We start from the raw sequence: 19,242 nt of genomic DNA, 5'->3' as shown, positions 1-19,242 counted from the left end.
TTCACACTGCCTTCATATTCAGTATTCACGCTACCTTCGTATTCAGTATTACGGTAAATATACCGAAATACGTATCTGAGGGAGCGCCTTCGTCCTGTGGCTGTGGGGGGGAATGCAACAGCAAAATAACTTGATTTATTGGTATCACCTACAGAACATTGTCCACGCAGCGATTGCCCTTTCAGTGACTTGTAATGACTTGAAATGAGGTGAAAACCGAGTAACAATGTTGGCTGACCCGTAATTTGCAGGATGGCCTCCCCAGACTGACAGCTCTGGGGACCTGGGTGAGGAAACTCTCTGCAGCTGCTTTTGTATAGAGAATAGCGTGACCTGCAGATGGAGGCTTTTGCTGGTATCTTAAGCTTCAGAAAAACAAATATTCCCTCAAAATAACATAAAAAAAATAAACTTCCACTTCTTCCTGTTTTTATAGTTTGCTTATTTCCTCAGTGTCATGGTTTTGTCTCCAGTACTGTAGATTATTAATCTTCAGAGGATCAGGACCTTCATAGAAGTATTTCCTGTACATGTTTATCTGTCTCTTTTACAAATTAGTATCTACTTGTTCTCTTCTGAATTTTCCTGCAAATAATGGGAAACTCTCCCCAGTAATAAGGCTTTTTGTGAGAAAAAAACATCTAGATGAATCAGTGCCAGGGGTTAAAGTACCTTTTGTATGACTTAGTCGATGGCATCCTCTAGGACATCTGCAAGTAGCCCCAGATTCCAGAGGTCACTGTCTTTGTGTTGGTTTTGGCGAAGCATTGTTTCAGCTAAACTTCATTTATTTGGTTGTAAGTGCATCTGGAAGTCTCCTGTCCGAGTGTTACCTAGGCTCCTCGAAGCGGGGTGCTGCTACCTCTAGAGCTTGTTTCGAGACTGCCATGGGTTTCCACCTAATTTATTAGCAGGAAGATGGATGCAAGGTGAGCGTTGGCCGTTAGTCAACAGAGGAGTGCCCGTTTTGTACGTCCAGCCCTTGCGTTGCCTTGTTATAAAGGGATGGAGGCAATATTTTCAGCCGCTATACTACTAACTTTTGGTACTTGTAGCTAATCTCAGCTCAGTTTTTAAATATATGCATTAAATACATGCATTTAAATATATTCCTCCTAAAACGTGCATTCATGTGGATGGGGACTTGACTCCCAAGTTCTCCATGGACTCGTTCCAGCCCGGGCACATCTGGACAGGCTGAAGCAAGGATGCGGTTTCTCCCTTCTACCTCAAAGTTGACGGTAGGCATCATCCACGCATCTCCAAGGGAGAGTGCTGCATTGGGACAAGTAGACGGCTTTCCACCTCGGCTTTCTATTTCGGATGGAGCTGTCATCATCCAACTCCATCACTAAACCTGCTGAAGCTGGGTCTGTTACGCCGCTCATAACTCAACGCTCGCGCTTGCACCGCCTCGGGTTTCCGCAGCACACGCTGGATTGCAGCGATATCCAGAGCATCTTCACAGCGTTGGCCTGGTGCCTCCTCCAGAGCTGTCCCTGCGCTGGAGGAGACATGGGTTGGGCACCTGCCGCCTCATGGTGCTAACATTCATAAAGAGGCATCCCTGGACAAAGAAGCAGCTTGTGGGTCCTTCGAGGCATAACCTTTTGAATTGCCCCTTGCCCCACCTTGCAAATTAATATTGCAAATAGCACTTGATCAGACTCAGAAAGGCTGGGGGGGGTATTTTTTAATTTTTTTTTTTTTTTTTTGCAGACAACTTGACAACTTGTGATTTCCCATCACAGTGCGAGTTGTTCAGCAAAGCTCGTATTCAACGTGCTTTTGGGCAATGCGTGCGTATTTCTCTCCCTTAGCACGCCGAAACACCATCACTGTTTTCTCTGAATATTAATTTCTAGCAGACAACAAGGCCTTACAGGGCAGTCTTGGCACGTTGCGCTTCCGCCGCCGTCTTGTCTGGGAGCCAAAACATCCCGCTGGAGTGCTGGGAGCTGCCCTCCCTTTGCACAAATGCAGCAGAGACCCATCTTCAGACCAAGGCTCTTCCTTACTAAACTTTTTCCTGCTCCCAAGATATTAGTGGACATAAAAAAAATCCTAAGCAAGGAAGCCAGAGGCTCATAATATACCTGGGTGAAACAGCCTTAAGGAAAAAGAAAACCAAGCTGTTAGATGTACACGCTTATCCTTCAACGTCCCCTCCTGTCGATTTTGCGTCCTTGATAAACAGGAATTAAAACCCTAGTTAAATCTGAGTTTAAGGGGCGGAAAAAAACTTAAGACGTTTCGGATTGAGATAAACGCTTGCGGTTCCATTATCATCCGCTGAACACGCGTAGAGTGGTTGTAACACGGCTTGAGACAGTGAAAAACAAGTGGGAAGTTGGAAAAAAAATCAGGGTATATCTTCTTCCTCCCTTCTAGACGTTACCTTAATAATTTATTGGGGGTGGGCAAGGTATAGATGGGGCTTTGCTCAAACATAAAAGGTAAATGTTTTCTTCTCGCAGATCTTCAGCGTGAAGATAATACTGCTTTTCTTCAGTGTTCATTTTTTAATCTTTTTACACAGAGTGTTGTGGCCTGTTAAATGAATAGACTTGCATAAGCTGTTACTAGATACTTTCTAAGCTTAGCAGGTTTTTTTGGTCTTGTGTGGGGCATTGATGTTCTGGCATTCCCTGATTAAACCCAGGAGATTTGAGATTGCAGCTCCCAATGATACCGAGTGCACCGAAAACCCTGACAGCAACAGGGTGAGAAGCTCCTTTGCCATCTATGCTGCTCAAAGGAGACCCCACCGGAGGCTTCAGTCACCTTCCGATACGCCAGAGGACACCGACGGTCCCTGGGCAGACGTACCTAAAACTTAACCTTTTTGGAAGGAATTGGCATGAAAACACGTACGTGCAGCGCATTGACCAACTCATCCTTACCCGTCAGAATGAGAACATGGGATGACCCTGGGGTGATCTCCACTGGTTGACTTCTCTGCCATATGCCAACAAAATCGCTTTTGCCGGTGATCCATTCAGCGGGCACTTCGCACCGCGGTTATCTTCCAGCGTGTCAAAGATCCGCCTGTTAAAACAGAGCGCAGGAAATACAAGTCGTTAAATGCGAGTGACACTTGCGACGGGGCGAAGGATGGTGGTAGGAAGAGAGGCACGCAACTGCCCGCGGCTTGAGGAAAGGCTTATTTGTTTGTGCTTTTTCCAAAGCCCTTCTGCTTTGCAAGGGAAGCGGCGGCAGAGATGTAAACAGGAAAGCCGGCTGCAGGGAGAACAAAGTCGAGGTTGGGAGATGCACACAGCTGGCTGCAGGAAACCGAAGGGATTGGTGCGAAATCTCTGGTGGCTGTGGGATTTAAATAATGACATCAGAGAGCTGCGCGATGGTTAATGCCAGGCGTCCCGATACAGGGCAGGCATACTCTATGCAGGAGGGGGAACCTGCCCCGTATCATTTCTGTGCTCCGGAAGAGGCAGACGGTGAGGATCGGTACCCTAAATAAACAATAAAATAATCCCCACACTACTAAAAATCAAGGCACAGTCATAAGCATTAAACATCTTCCTTTAAGGCTATAAAATAGCAATTTGTTCCCCAGAGCAGCGGAAAGAGCTGGACAAGGTATGTTTTAAGGGCAAGATAATGTTTTACTAACACTTAGAGGAGAGGCAGAATGATCTTGAAAACTTAAGCTGGTCAGATTAAGTCAGTCCCTGGCAAAACGGGGAGCTGGCTGAGAGGAGGTGCAGTCAACATCAGCTCGAGCGTGTGAGCTCGGAGCTGGTCAACATGGTTTTATGGAAGTTTTCAGTGGATGTAGAAACGTAGGTGGATAAAGGTTATCGTATCATGGTGATTGCCTCGTGGTCTGCTGTATTTTGCTGCCTTTGCGGGTGCTTTTAGCATGAAATATTGAGTCCCGGCATGAGGGCTTTGCAAAAGGTAGTGCCAACCCTCAGAAAGAGCAGCAGGAGTGATTTGAAATCTAGAAAGAAGGAATTGGAGAAGACAAGAAGCTGGATATACGCAGTCTGGGATACGCGTAATTAGTCTGGGAGTACTTGCATGGGAAAAATTTTTATCCTACAGAAAGGGAGAGCAAAGATGCAGTGGTTAGAAGTTAAAAGAAGATTCACACTTAAAAGGAAAAGGTATTTTTTTAGGAATGTTGTGGATTCTTCATCAGTTGAGATCTGTTGCAGATAAACGAGAGTAAAGCATCTGTTAGATTAGAGAGTCTAGATTAAAGCTGAAATGAAACAAAAGTTTGATTTAGGAACAAGCAGCCAAGTCAAGCTTTTCAACCTGTGTTATGAGCGATCGGTTTTCTCAAGGGGTCAGAGGTATGAATCCATCCGCGGCAGTGATTGATCTTGGCTGGTAGAGGCAAGAGGCTCTTTGGGTGGTTGAGCTCTGGCCAGTCGAGGAGATACCGATACCGGTGCAAGGAAAACCCAAGTTCAGATGCAAACCATGGACAGGCAGGGCATCAAAAGCACCTCTCCTTTCAACTGAGTATTTAAGCGCAAAAAAAGGAAGGAGGAAGGTCTTGGTTTTACTAGCTTTTTTTTTTTCCACCATTTTTTTATCAAGAAAATCAAAATTTGCAGCCTGCCCTACGATGATCGAGTCCGTGTTACACGAGTGCAAAGTACAGGGTTAGATTTCCTGGTGTGTATTATGGCTGTTTGTCCAGGTATCAATTAGGAGCTATGGAGGAAGGGTTTAATTAGAAGAAAAGCAAACGAGGCTTTTCCGGTGCGGAGGAGCTCGGTGTGTGTCATTTGTGTAACCTCTCTTCTGGTCATGGATGTTTATTTGGAGTCGAGTAAGACGCTCTCGGCGGCTTTCCTTTGATCTGTCTGCAGGAAAATTAAATCCACATGGCCTCCACCCAGAACCTTGCTGCATCCTGGATGGAAATACCCATCTATGCTGGGGTCGGTTTTTATTGTCATCCATATGGATAAAGGTCCATTCATCTATGAGAATGACGTGTCTGTCCAAGGCCTAAGCTTTAAAACACCCAGAAAAGAAAAATGGTTGTTGCAAGCTGTCAGTCACCCGGGGATGGTCTTTTTAGACCGATACGTAAAGAGTTGCCTTTGTTTGCAGTTTGAAACAGCAGAGAACTGCTGCCTCCAACTTGCCATGCTCATTTAGCATCTCTGTAATTTATAAACAGGTCGTGCCTTCGCCAGGACCTGAGATCGTGCTGTACGTAGTGATCTGGTGCCAAAGGGATGCCTGCACTAGTCCAGCCGGGACGATGGCCTCCCAGCCCGGCCCCTGAGCTGCAAAGCAATTGCTGCCGGCCCTTAATGGCGAGACGCTCCCCGTGCCGGTGGCCTGCAGCTTGCCGGAGCCGACTGTGAAAAGAGAAAGGGATGGATCCTCTCTGTTTCGGATCAGATGATGTCTACAGGAGGAGAAATGCTGCGGCTTTCCTCTTCCCTGAGTTTTACTGCAGTACTCGGGGTGCATTTGTGTTAGGAAAGCATCGTGCTCAGTGATGCTTAACATCTGGGTGAAGTCTCTATTGAGAAATGCGTAAGCAAAATCGAGCTGTGCCGTGACCAGAAGTGCTCCCGCGTGGGCTTTTATGGACCCCCTGTCCCCCAGCAGACTCCTCGACTGCTGAACTGCTGTTCAGCTGTACTTTTAATAATACCTCGCTTTTGTGCTGGCAGAGGTCTGCAGCACGGGAGAGCCTTACTCCAGTTTCATGGAAAATAGGGAAAGCGTGGTAATGGTAGGTAGGGAGGAGCATTTCAGTGCTTCTGAATATTCAGCAGCCCCAAGCATATCCTAAAAAGTTTGAAGTCATCCCTAAGGATCAGCTCTTCTGCCCTTTTTCCCCATTTCTGCTATACTTCCAGTTCTTCCCTGCAACGTGACTTGAATGAACGCTGTATTCAAGAAAACTTTGTGGGCAACAAGGACAGCGTGAACGAAATGGGTGTCTCTGAAGTGCTGGAGAAAAACTACACTGATGATGTATATAATGTCTTTTGTTTGGGTTTTGGGTATGTTTTTTTTTAAATTAAAACAAAAATGGAGAAAAGCAACCTTCTTTACCCCTCACAAGGCACCGTAAGCAATGTTTAGGCAATATTGCTATAGCAAATCTTGAATGCTGCACCTAAGGTAGGTTGCCTGGTGTTCCCAGATGATGAGACATTGGAAGTTTCGGCATGTTCTATACGGACCTGGGGCTGCAGATACTCGGAAGCCTACGCTGCACCGAAATTATGTGCCGAAACGTCTTTTTGCCTGGTTCACCAGCTGTCAGGGCTTGGTCCTGTGCGCTGTGTTAATGTTGTGCTGCAGAAGTTCAGCCCGTTAATATGCCTGGCATTAACGAGGTGACTGAGTTTCATTCTCTTAATCACAAATACTCCAGTAGCCACAGTGAACGTGGGCTCCTCTTGCTCCGACCGCAGTCTCGGTTCTCTGAACCGTGCTTGTAGTTGACCGGCAGGCAGCGGAAAGCAGATCCACCACCTTCTTGGCTCTCCAGTTGCAATGTTTACTTTAGATTTCTCGTAGCAAAACCCTGTGGCAGCGTGCATCCGGCTGGAAACTGGGGAAAACGTTCATGTGTTAGAGCAGCCGCTCACCAGTCCAAGCTAGGAAGCGCACAAAAGCTTTGGAAGGTATTTCACCGTAGCAGCGAGCTAGTAGGGATGGGTGTCCTAAGGTGTACTGGACAGGGCAGTATTTAAGGGGGAAAATGATAATAATTAAAAAAAAAAGCGCAGCGGCATTGCCAGTCCTGGAGCTAAGGTTTGTTAGCTTAGCCCTAAGTTTAAAGAACATTTGCAAAAGCGAGAACCCAGCCAGTGGTTTGGTTGATGCTCACAACTATCCGGTGACTTGTTATCCGCTTCCCTTCGGAGAACACCCTTGGGAGCAGGGCTTGCAGCCAACTAAATTAGGTGGTGGTGGTTCTTCTTGACTGATGCAACAAGTTCGCGGTGTAGACAGAAGGCCAGGGCTTTATTTGCATCCGTATGGATTGAGCACGCTGGAACATCTGTAACAGAGAGCTTTTCTGTGTCTCGCATTTTCACGCGCAGAGCGTTTCTCCCTACCTGCCCCTGATCCCGGCACGCCAGCCAACAGGCGACTTTGCAGAAAATACCTAAGTCGTGGCTCAACCCAGCCACGCGAGCCGAGAGCTGCCCTGCGGCAGCTGCGGAATTGTGTTAGCTTTACGGTGTGATGGCTTTTTCCGTGTCAACCCGTCTTTTGATGTGCGATGCTGGAATCGCGTTTCTTAACGCTGCTCCTCCGTAAGCCGCCTTACATCGGTGCTCGGTCCCGAGTCCCGCCGTGCGTTGTGCTTTGAGTTCCTAGCAGGACCATTGGATAGGCAAGAAAACGGGAGCTTTGGGGAGATGTAACCGCTCAAGCTGTTGTTTCAAAAACATGATTACAACACAGCTTATTCAAAGATAGTTTTGTCTTACACTGGGAGGCTAATTTCATCTTCCACCGTCCCTCGGGAGAAGAACTTTAGAAACTGGACTTGCAGCAAAAAGGGCCAGGCATCGTTAATTTTTCTGGCTGCCGTTGCTTTGGACTTGTGTGCTGACTTCTCGCTGGAGACGGCTGAGGACCCAGCTGATGGGTGCAGCGGTAAGCATTTGAGGGTAAAAGCAATGCTGCTGCAGAGCTTGAAGAGGAAAGCAAGGCAGCAAATCCTGCCGCATCTGGGTAGGACAAGTTGTGGACTGGGGATGTGCAATTAAAATTAAAAAAAAATATATTTTTCTTTTAATTGCTTGAATAGCACGACCCTCCGGCTGGCTTATGAGTTACCCAGTGGTCGCAAACGCACTTCCACCAAAACAGAGTACACTTTGCCCGTTAAATTAAGGACCTTTTTATGTTGTATATTGAAATAGGGTAAACTCACCGCTCACTTGATCCCACTGTAACAAACTTTAAAATGCTGCCTGTTGCCTGCAGCGTGGCTTTGGTTCCATGGTCGTGACAAAATCCAGCCAAGCTGCGACTAGGTGCCTGCGGCTACGCCTGCACGCGTACCAAATGCTTCTGTCCTGGCGACTCAGGACGTTCTCGGCATCCTCCGTCCTCGGCATCCTCCGTCCAGCCTGCTGTCTGCGCGCTGAAACTGGGTTCAAGCCTCGGTGGTCTCGAGCTCAGTGTTTTCGTGGTCCCGAGCTTGAAGATTGTGAGAGCGCGTGTGGTTTTAGGTTATGATGCCTGTAAAATAGGGATGCAGCTTTCCTAAAGGATGCTTTCCGGCAGCATCGCCTCGGCCACTGTTCTTCATCCTGGGAAAAAGGGATTTTTGCCCCAAATCGAGGTTAAAACAGGTTGGATATAAGGAAGGCAGAAGCAGCTGAGCCTGGAAACACTTAAATTCGCTTTCTTCCCCCCTCCTGCCTAATCATCGCCATAGATTAGTTCAGAAACCGGGCAACTATTTTTAGAAGCTGCTTTCAGAGCCTCAATGTCACAATTTTTATTCTTGTCATTGGTGCCGAGGCAGCTCTTGAGCAACATTTCTGCTTTAAAAAAAAATGAGAGGGCATTTAGGGATGATCATATAACTTTGGGGGGGGGCACACAACTGGCTGAGCGAGGAGTTAAAGCGGTTCTGAAAGTTTTTGAGCAGCAAGGGAGCGCTTGAGACCAACCACCCGACACGAAGCTCTTGCGTAGGGATATAGCTGCGATGACACTTTGGTTGAATGGGCTGCCTGCAAAGGTACGGTATACAAGGACCTATAGCTGATATTTATAAATACCAACTTGTTGCAAACTGGAAGTATTTAAAATCCTGTTAAAAGCTGCGACGGAGACAAGCACGGCGGGAGGCTGAGCGCTCCCCCCAAGCCTGTGGAGCTGTTTGGACCCTTGGTCCCAGCGCTGCGTTAGCAGCTTTTAAGGAATAAAGTGCAGCCGGGGTTACCGGAGATGATGACGCCCGCTTTCAACTTTGGACCTGTTTGCAGTCCTGGGTGAGTGGGTGACGCGCCCGCCGGTCTGGTGCAACCTCTCGGCAGCGTGTTTGCTCCGTCAGCCGCTGCTAAATGCCCCCGTTATTAGTTTATGGCGGTTATATCGTAATTATTTTATTTTTTTCCCCCAGCCTATAACCGGGGTGGGGAAGCAAGGATCTTTGGTCGGTGCGTGCGCTCCTGCTCGCAGAGCTGGGAGGATGTTGAGAATGAGTAATGGTCCGGCCGGGGCTGTAATGTGCAGAATACCTCTGGGATGACTCACCCGGTACGATGCAGCACATCCCTCAAGGAGACTGAATCACGCAGCGGGGAAAGCCGCTCGCTTGGCCGGCTGGGACGCGGGGTAGCCAACACCGATCCCTTTTATCCAGAGGCTGCGGGCGGCAATGGTGGTAAAACGGAGCAATTGGGGTGTAAAATGTAGAGGCAATGGCATCCCCCAGCAGGTATGTGTGTGTGCTCTCGCTGTGTATAATTTCATTTTTTTTTAATTCTGTTTTTTTTTTTCTCTGCCTCCCCCCATCTGCCCCCACAGCCCTTCTGAATCTTTTCTAAATCAGCATATAATTTATCAGTGAATATGTATGACTTCTTCTTGAAACACAGGCTTTCTTTTATGATAACGTACCATTTTATTTTTTTCAGAAGCAGTGGTTTAACGTCTTAAATACGAGAGATGCTGCCTGGGAAGGTGCTTCCCTTGGTGTCCCTCTCACAGATGCTTATTGGGGTTGGGGAGGGTTAGAGAGAGGTGGAAGGCAAACCCAATGGGCATGCTGGTTTTGATGTAGTTAAGAATATCTTTTATTTATTTTTTTTTTAAATGCATTTACCTGGCAAACGATAAAAACCCTTTAATATTTAGATCACGGTTATCCTGCTTATGCCTGCTCCCCTCCTCTAAAATAGATTCAGCTGGAATTGAGTCACAGAATTCTTTTTTTATATATATATATATATATATATATATATATATATTTGCGAAATATTGTTTAGCCTTTGTAGTCGTATCGTACGTGTCAGGGAGGATGTTTACAGGGGGATAAATGTAGTTGTATTCTTCATCAAAATGGAGGAGAGTGGGGGGAAAATGCAAATTCCTTAGGGTGAGCAATTTCTGTGGGTCTTTCCTTCTCTTCGTAAACTTTGAATTTTTCAGAAATTCAATCTATACGTGTGTGCGCGCATAATTCTTTTTATGTTCCAGAGCATCATTGATTCCGTAACCGCAGATGAGCCCGCTTTGCATTATTTTCTTTCGCGCTGTAATATGGCTGCGTTAGGACGGGTAGCACTTAATCTGCAAAATGTGACATCATAGGGGAGTAATGGCATACCTCGTCTGGCCGACGCGTTCGGTGGCGTCATGGGCGTCCCGGCGGTCTACGGCGTGATGGCAAAAACTCATTGGATGGGGAAGAGGGTTGTGTGGCAATCCTGTCGTCTTGTGAATTGAATAGATTTCTCCATTGCATTCCTCGGTAATTTTTGGTGAGCGCTGTCAGATCTCTAGCTTCGTTTTACAAAACAAGGAGGGCGATAAAACTTCTAAAGCTGGAATATAGTTGCTGTGGTTGTTGGTTTCTTATTTTTGCTAAATATCACTGTTCGTTAGCTAACATAGCGTAACAGTAACAGAGCGTTTATGGTCAGTATATGTTAGAAAAAAATTAGGAACTTGGTTGTGGCTTTTTTTCAGGAGGGGGGAAAAAAAAAAATCAATTGAGGACGCAGATCTCGTGCAACTACCTGTTTGGCTGGCTAAGCTTTTATGTGCTTTTTGCTTATCTTGCATGTGATATAAAACAAATACCATCTGTCATGTAATAACAACTTCCTTTCTCATTACAGTAAATGATAATACTAATTAGCTTTCCTTGAAATCTGTTAATATTTTGTACCCTTGCGCGAAAGCAGGAGGACTTGAGCCTGCAACTCTTCGCTTCGGGAGCTGCAGAGTAAATTATTCAAACATGTTCTCTTACTAAACTGGTTTTTTTGGTTTTGCTGCTCCTTACAACTTTCCAAGACTTACCGTCACGTGCAGCTATAATGATTTATTGCAGAATCGATCCATTAAGCAAATTTGAAGAAAAGTATTTTATTTTTTCTTTTAATAAACCCCAAACCTGTCATTTGCAATCACTGACAGAGCAGCCGCTGTGCGAAGCTGCAAGGAGGTTGGCCCTGAGATAATTCACTTCTCCATCGAGACAGAGGTTCGCTGTGATTTTATGAAGAGGTTTCAAAGTTTTGTCCTTAGCGTGCATCCCGGTGGTGTCGTGGCTGTCTTTTAGGGAAAAAAAGAAAATTTTTGCAGTATTTTTGCAACAACCTTTGTTGTGGGTTTCAATAGCTCTACCACAGTTTCAACAATATATTACATAGAGGCTTCGATACGGCTGCGAGTAGTAAATTAATCCGCCCTGATGCAGTTAGACTTTCATTTTAATTCCATATTGCTTGCGTAGTAAGCTAATTTCTTGGGAGAGCCCTTAAAATCCGTGTGCTCAAGCTGCATCAGTGGATCTTCACTTGCCCGACAGCATGTTCGCAAACCTGCTTTTTTCCCTAAAAAGCCACTCTTTGGTTCATTTGGGGTTTTGCCCGCATGCGTAGCACTTGGTGGGGATCGCTGGGCAAGGCTGGCGCAAGAGGAGAGGTTCTGCTGGCCGAAAGACTGGGTTTAGCCCATGCAGGGCTAAACCACCCAACCCTACAGCTGTGCGAGTAGCGGTCGTGTTACCCTGCCTGCGCCAAACCCTGCTGGTTTTTAACACCAGATCCGTAAGGAACGAGAGCCGATGGCCCCGGCTGCAGCCGAAAATTGCTCTCGTCCCCTGGTTTGGTGCATCCAAAGTAGTTGGGACGTTGCATTGTAAAAGTGCGCTGCGAGAGTTACTCTGACGGCAGAAGGTGATGCTTTTGTGTGTGTCGTTTAAAAAAAAATTAAAAAATATAAACCAGAACAATTTTATGCACATGCAAAAAAGAAATGAATAAATCTAAAAGAAAATTTTCAGATCTATTATATATATTATGTATGTGTATATTTAATATACACTGCGGGACATGGTTTAGTGGGCATGGTGGTGTTGGGTTAATGGTTGGACTTGATGATCTTACAGGTCTTCTCCAAGCTTAGTGATTCTGTAATATATATAATAAATATATATATATACACACACTTAAAAAATTAGTTCTCCATGTACTTCCTGGAAGGATCTGAAATAATTGGGGGATTATGAAACCCCATTTGAGCAAGTTAGGATAGAGCTGTTTCTTGTAAACTCAGTAAAATCAGCCTTCAATGTTTAACAAACATTTTGGTGAAAGGGTTCCTTTGTTCGTCCTTGCCTCGGCGTTTAAGGGAGATGTGGAGGCGGGCGGCTGGATTGTTGCAGGTGTCTTGGTTTTTTGGGAAGTCCTTTTCCTTCTGAAAAAAACAAACAAAACTGCTATTAATCTTTCTTACGGAGGCTTTTCGGATGGGCTGCAGTGCTGGAAGCCAACCCAGGCTTGCTGGGCACTGGCCATGGAGGACCTGGCCCCTCTTTATTCTGCCTTTGGTGCTGCTCTAGACCCAGAAAGGCGTCAAGGAATGAAAAATAAAATCAAAAGGTACTTCTTTGGGTTTGCTCCAGCCTCCTGGAGCTGTGTTCCTTGCGTGAGGCTGTGTGTCGTATAAGAAGATAAGCTTTTGAGGGTTGAAGGCGCTTGAGCCCTCGAGCATCCCGGCCCCTGGCAGCCCATCGCAGCCATCGCCCGGCTGGGTTGGGTTTTTTTGCTGCACACAACAAGATTTTGGGCGGCACTCGGCCAGCAGGAATTGCTCCAGCGGTGAAGAACCTTCCTGCAAAACTGCTCCTCTGGGGTGCTTTACGGGACGTGCAGGTAGGACACAGCCGGCTGAATGTGAGCCAGCAGTGTGCCCAGGTGGCCAAGAAGGCCAACGGCATCCTGGCCTGTATCAGAAATGGTGTGGCCAGTGGGAGTAGGGAGGGGATGGTGCCCCTGTACTCAGCGCTGGTGAGGCCGCACCTCGAATGCTGTGTTCAGTTTTGGGCCCCTCACTCCAAGAAGGACATTGAGGTGCTGGAGCGTGTCCAGAGAAGGGCGACGGAGCTGGTGAGGGGTCTGGAGCACAAGTCTGATGAGGAGCGGCTGAGGGAGCTGGGGGTGTTCAGTCTGGAGAAGAGGAGGCTGAGGGGAGACCTCATCGCTCTCTACAACTGCCTGAAAGGGGGTTGTGGTGAGGTGGGTGTTGGCCTCTTCTCCCAAGTGACAACTGATGGGACAAGAGGAAATGGCCTCAAGTTGTGCCAGGGGAGGTTCAGGCTGGATATTAGGAAAAATTTCTGTCCTGAGAGAGCGGTGAGACACTGGAAGAGGCTGCCCAGGGAGGTGGTGGAGTCACCATCACTGGAGGTGTTCAAGGAACGTGTGGACGTGGCACTGCGGGACATGGTTTAGTGGGCATGGTGGGGTTGGGTTGGTGGTTGGACTTGATGGTCTTACAGGTCTTTTCCAACCTCAGTGATTTCTGTGATTGTGTGTCTTATAACTTACCTGCAGTGATTCCCAAATCCTACACAAGCGCTTCCTTTGGGGCAGGATTTTCCTCTTCCACCTTCTGTGCTGCTGCAGCTAACACTGTTCTTGGAGGTAATATAATATTTTTTCCCCATTTTTTGGTGAAATGGTCAGTCTACAAGCTGAACACGTGCTGCCAAACTCAGTTCAGTAGCCAGGTGTGAACAGGGAGTCGGAAGAGAAAACTCCTTTCTGTTCCCAGAGGGAAGCTGGGAGGAAATGCTACATGCCAACAAAGTTTTCTTGTTTTATAGAGAGAGAGAAAAAAACATCCTGAAACGGAGCTTGTAAGGTTAATACTGGTTTAAGGTGAAGTGCCCCAGGTCAAACGTACTGCAGGACTCGGCCGGCGTCGCTGGAGCAAGGCGTGCGGAGATTGAACTGTCTTGTATTTACTTGGACCAGGTGGAACCCAAAATTTCCCAGAACACGTTTTTATTCTGTCAGTATTGGATTTGAAAGACAAAAAAATTATAGGTTGCAAATTTGCTATACTAGAGATATGTTCCTGGTGTGATGCAGAGGTGAGGGCAAGGAAAATTTTGGGGAGGTTTTCCATGGTTTTATACAGGCTGCATTGTAACGGTGGGTCTGACCAGAGTGGTGCAGATGGCTTTTTTTTTTTTTTCTTGCTGGTATTTAATGAAAAATCTTCAAACCTGCTGGAAATCTAAATGGTATCGAAATGGCAACTTCATTTTGCCATGACTCTGTGCACTCAGAAGTTTTCTTTCTAACAAAGTGCTAAGTTAGGCTTTTGAAGAAGAAAATGCTGGTTGTAATCTGCAGATATTTCACCCTTGCTAGAAGGTTCACGAACCAAGCACCAGACCAAGAAAGCGGGACTCCAGAAATAGCAGTTTTTCATGACTTCCATCAAAATGCCACCGCTTTCCGGCTGCGGCGTGAACTCCAGAGAGGATCTTTGCATTACAATTTCCAGCGATGGCCAGGGCAGAACTGGATGGCTTTAACTCCAGCTCTCTGAGTTGCTGGGCATGGAGGGCAAAGTAAGAGCACCGGGAAGTACATCCAGCTCAGCCAAAGACAGGTTGTGTCCCAGTAATCGTAAAGTTAGATTTGCGTGGATCCAAATAGTTCAAATTGTGTTTAAGCACTCGGTGTCTGCGGTTCGGTTCAGCTGAACAGCCCCGACCTCTGCCACTGGTGCGGTAGCAGCCTCCGGCTGTTATTTTGGCTCTTCCCTGAAATCTGGGATCTGGGAATGTCGACGCATTAAAGACAGCGGTCCGTATTTTTGAAACCCATTATATACAATTACCTTTCTGTCTGAGACCTGAATCTCTCCTGGCCTTGTAAGCTGGGAAGCCGAGAAGGGAGGAAAATACTGAAGTGCCGTATGGATGCGTTTGCGTGGAAGTTTGTAAATTCATGTTTTGGTCAACTAGTGTGGCTAGAGGAAAAACGTTATTGAATTATGGAAGGTGTCTGGGAAGTGGTTTAGATGCTAAATGTGACTTAAAGGAAAGTAAATGTGGTGGTGTGTTGGACTACTTTTTTTTTTCTTGGCATTTTTAGCTGCAAGACATCTCAGACATGGTATTTGCAGTTGTTGTATTTGAAGCAAAGTGGAAAAGAAGAGCAACTGGTAGAAGGGAGCTGCAGGCTTCAGCTGCGACCCTCCTTTTAAAAGACACTGGCAATATTAAAGCCTTGACTAACGAAGGCATTATTTGCCATTTAGTCCTGGATGCAAGATTGCAGCCGTAAGCCCACGCCGGGCGTACAGCAAGGCTCGGGGTTTTGTCCCCCGTTGGTTTCGCTGCGGTGCGGTTGCTGTAAGTGATGTGGCTCATGTCGGAGAGCGCTGGGTGGTGTCAGCCGCATTTTACAATGCGGTTCGTGCATGCTGGAGGAAAGCGCTTTTTTATCCGCCTTAAACGTCGCCTGTCTCTTAGACACAGATGCTTTGTAAAAGTTAGGCTATAGGTAATGCAACCATGGTTTGGTGATCGCAAAGGTAATCATTCAGTCACTTCTTGTTTAGGAAAACTCTCAATATCCTTCAGAGTAGCAATTAGACACACAGTCTTTTTTTTTAATATCTTTTTTTTTATATATATGCACACCCACGAGCTATAATTTTTAAAGCCCTTTTCCTTCCAATAAAAACAGCACGTGGTTTTCTGCGCTACCTTTACTCCCCAAGTTCATTACGGTTTTTTGCTCTGGGTGGGGCGGGTGAACAACCTGAAGCAGCCCTGGAACACGCTGGCCGGCTGCCATGCAGCTGGGTAATCCCTGCAGATACTTTCCTCCCAAGCTTTTAAGGCTGTCGAAGACAAATCTGTAGGGTTAAGATAGCGAAGTATTCCATTTAAGAGCGTAATTAAGAATAGTTTGTATGAAACACGTAGCGCGTAGGCCATAAACCCGACAATTAGAGCGGTCTTAAAGTTTTAAGAAGCCAATAAAATGAGGGGAACTAAGGCTACTGCGGGTTTTTTTAGCTGTTTCATTTTTAACTATGCGAAAGGCTTGCGTTATCTAATCTCAGCGGCAATCACTATCTCATTAATGGGAACGGACCAAATGTTTTCACGTACCTCAGTAACCATTTCTTCTGGAACAGTGGAATTGCACAGTTACCGTGATAAATATGCAGGGGGCCGACTTGAGTGAGCGTGGTTGATTCACTCCTGAAACCTCGGTGCGCCGAAGCAGCGACACACACGTGGGATTTGCAGATCGCTCCTTCATTCCGGAGGATTTTGAGCGCTTGCAACCAGCCGGAGCCTCAGTGCAGTCGTATAAAATTAAATAGCAAAGAAAATAAACAGCTTTTACGCTAAGGAAGCAAGGTCCTTATATGGACCTGAAATATTTGAGTACCTCCCAAGTATTTATCAACACTGGCATGAGGGAAAGAAGCATTGCCTATTCTAGGCTTGTGGATGGAAACCGCAGGCAAGATTTTGACATATAAAACCAAAGGAAGTGGTGCGTAGCCTTGGAAATTCAACATGCAGCTTCTGAGTCCTAGTCCAGTGACTAAACCAAGATGTCAAGCCCTAAGAAGCCTTAACCACCTTCTTTCCTTATTTCTTCTTTCTTTTTTCTTGGCATCGGTTGCACGTTGGGAAACGTGCGCCTGTGGCTGGAGCCCAGTGGGAACGGGGACGGGGCTCTCCAGGGAGCGCAGCGTCACCAGTGACTTTTGATCGGGCAGGAAAGCGTGCCAAGGGATTACGTTAACGGAGCCAGAGCTCTGCGTACCTTGCCAAAGGTGAACCCTTCTGCTGGACAAGGTCCTTTTCTAATAGGGGAGCAGAGGTCTTCTTGCCGTGGCAGGAGGAAAACTAGGTTTTCTGGCTTGATACATTTAGGGAGGTAGCGTAGCTCTTCAGGCTGGGAAAAATGCAGTTTATATGGTGTTCTTTTGGGTATTTGGGGGTGACAGACAAATGCAGTGAGTTATGAGGAAAGGAGTAAAATTTTAATGTGTTTCACTTGGCACTCGGGTTCCTTCAAGTTTGTCCTCCACCACATATTCTTGAAAAGCCAACAAATTATTCTCTGCCATCAATCCATCCACTTTCCATTAAAGCAAATTACCAGACTGCTCTGTTTGGGTCAAGAAACTGCTATTCCAGCTTGTTTCCCCAGCCCCTTGCCCCCCAATCCCTGACCCTTTGGCATCACAAGAGCATCTTGGATGTAGGCGCATGCCAACTGCCAAGCTCTGGTCCAAATCCTGTCCATCTCCTCACCGATCTGCAAGAGCCTGAGCCGGCTACACGAGGCATACCCGGGTGAGGATGCTGACTTCCAAAAAACGCCACTCAAAAGTAGAACCGGCGGTTTGAGTTAACGAAGCGCCTTTCGTTTTTCCCCTAATAGGCGTTACGTCTAGTTGCACAGCTGTTGGGCACATGGGTGAAATCAGCGGCCTTGGTGGCAGAGGTTGTAAGAGCCATAGGTCACGATATCAGCACAGAAATGAAATTGAAAACCGTATGGCTCTGTGCCCTGCCAGATTGTGATTATAATGGGCAGGGATAGTAGTCGAGGGACCTAAATTTAATGTGTAGGCATGCGGTAGTATTCAAACGTAATTACGAGCCTAGAGAAATCTCCGAGGGGTGATGGAAACACGCAAATAATTGGTAGAAATCACAAAGTACTGAGTAGCTGCTGCTTTCTTCCTTTTCCTTTAAGTGGACAATTTCTGCAGCACAGTAACTGAAGACGACGTTACTTTTGGGACAGCCGAAGGCTCTGGCTGCTGCCGTAAAAGTGAATGGTAAATCCCGCAGGAAGCTATCTTGCCAGTGGCAATTTTCAAGCGTGGAAGGAGGAGCAGCAGTTTGTGGGCATGACTTTTGCGGGAGGATGGGAAGGAAGGTCATACTGAGCGGCTCCGACTTCAGAAAAGAGCTTGAAATTTAATGGGAGTTCCCCAGAAGTGAGACGAGGTAAAAAACAAGTCCAGAAGGGATCCTTGGGAACAGGAGAACTATATAGAAATGTATAGTTGGCTTTACATTTTCTTTACCTTTTAATTGCTAATCCTTATAGACCATATGGGAAAGGTACAGAGAAGAAAACAAAAATTGTCTTGGTTGGAAGCAGCTCAGTTTTTGCACAGTAGGAAATTAGCTGAAATATTTTGCTTAATTCTGAGTATTGGGTAGCCAACAGATTAAAGTTGCCACCGGTAAAATCTAGAAATGGGTTTTCATCAGAAAATAAAAAGGTAACTGGATCAGTTTATAGATAAGCTTGCCCAGTTTCCTGTACCAGGATGCTGCTTCAAGGACTCAAGAGCAAAAATATTCTTAAAAATGTTGTTTCTCAGTTCTGTGAACACCTTGTGTGTGCCAGCTGTGGTACGGGCTGCGTATCAGTACGCTGAAAAGCTTTTATCAGGCAGTGCAAAGCCCTCCGAGCAATAGGGGATGAACCTTACGCCTCTGTGTACAGCCTTCGTCGTGTAGGTCCGCTGAGAAAGTTGGTGTATCCGTAAAATAAAAAAACTACCTTCAAGTAGGACCCATGAGGCTTCTTGCTTAGATATTAAATAAAATGTGGTCATATTAGAAAAAGGGGAACTCAGACTTCAAATATTAGCACTCAGATTACAAAAGTGATGGAAAAATAATGTCTGAAAACAAGAGGCGGTTTTACCTGGGGCAGGATGAAGACAGCTACCGTTGCTTGTAATTTTGGATTGAAAGGACCCATTCTTTTGTCATCTTGTACAGGATGCTGGGAAAACGTCCGGATACGGAGCTTTCCTCAAGGAGGAATTTCTTTCCGTAAAGGATGATCCCTCTCGTTTTGAAAGGTCTCTTCTGGGACCCCTCTACAGGTTGAGCTTCCTCCTCCTGGTGAGCTCAGCTGGTGGCCTGGAGATGGACAATTCCTGGGCAATTTTCTTCACGTGTCCTTCTTCTTAGCCCTAGTTGATGTTCCCGGGTTTGAGTGCCCTGCGGCACCTTTGCTGGTGGGTGTTTCGGCAGCTCTGCAGCCGACAGTGCTATGGTTGTGCATGGTTGACATCTAACCGTGCCGTGGTGACCTCCCCATCAGGGTGTCACAGCCGTCAGCGCTGTCCCTGAGCAGTCACTGGGTTAATCGATGTCTAATCTGTGACAGGTTACACCGAGCCGGGATTCAGCAGCAGTGTGAGGACGGAAAAGCTAATTTTGGT

General features: G+C 46.5%; 1 protein-coding gene across 1 annotated transcript in view; it reads left to right on the top strand.

Annotated features, from left to right (window-relative positions):
- Nucleotides 1–19,242, top strand: part of SPRED2 (sprouty related EVH1 domain containing 2) — a 91,234-nt gene that overhangs the window by 45,205 nt on the left and 26,787 nt on the right. The gene's annotated exons all lie outside the window — the stretch shown is intronic.

Source organism: Gavia stellata, chromosome 23 (genome assembly GCF_030936135.1).
Source record: "Gavia stellata isolate bGavSte3 chromosome 23, bGavSte3.hap2, whole genome shotgun sequence".
Classification (NCBI taxonomy): domain Eukaryota; kingdom Metazoa; phylum Chordata; class Aves; order Gaviiformes; family Gaviidae; genus Gavia; species Gavia stellata.
The sequence above is the reverse complement of the archived record's forward strand: the minus strand, read 5'-3'. Positions and strand labels throughout refer to the sequence as shown.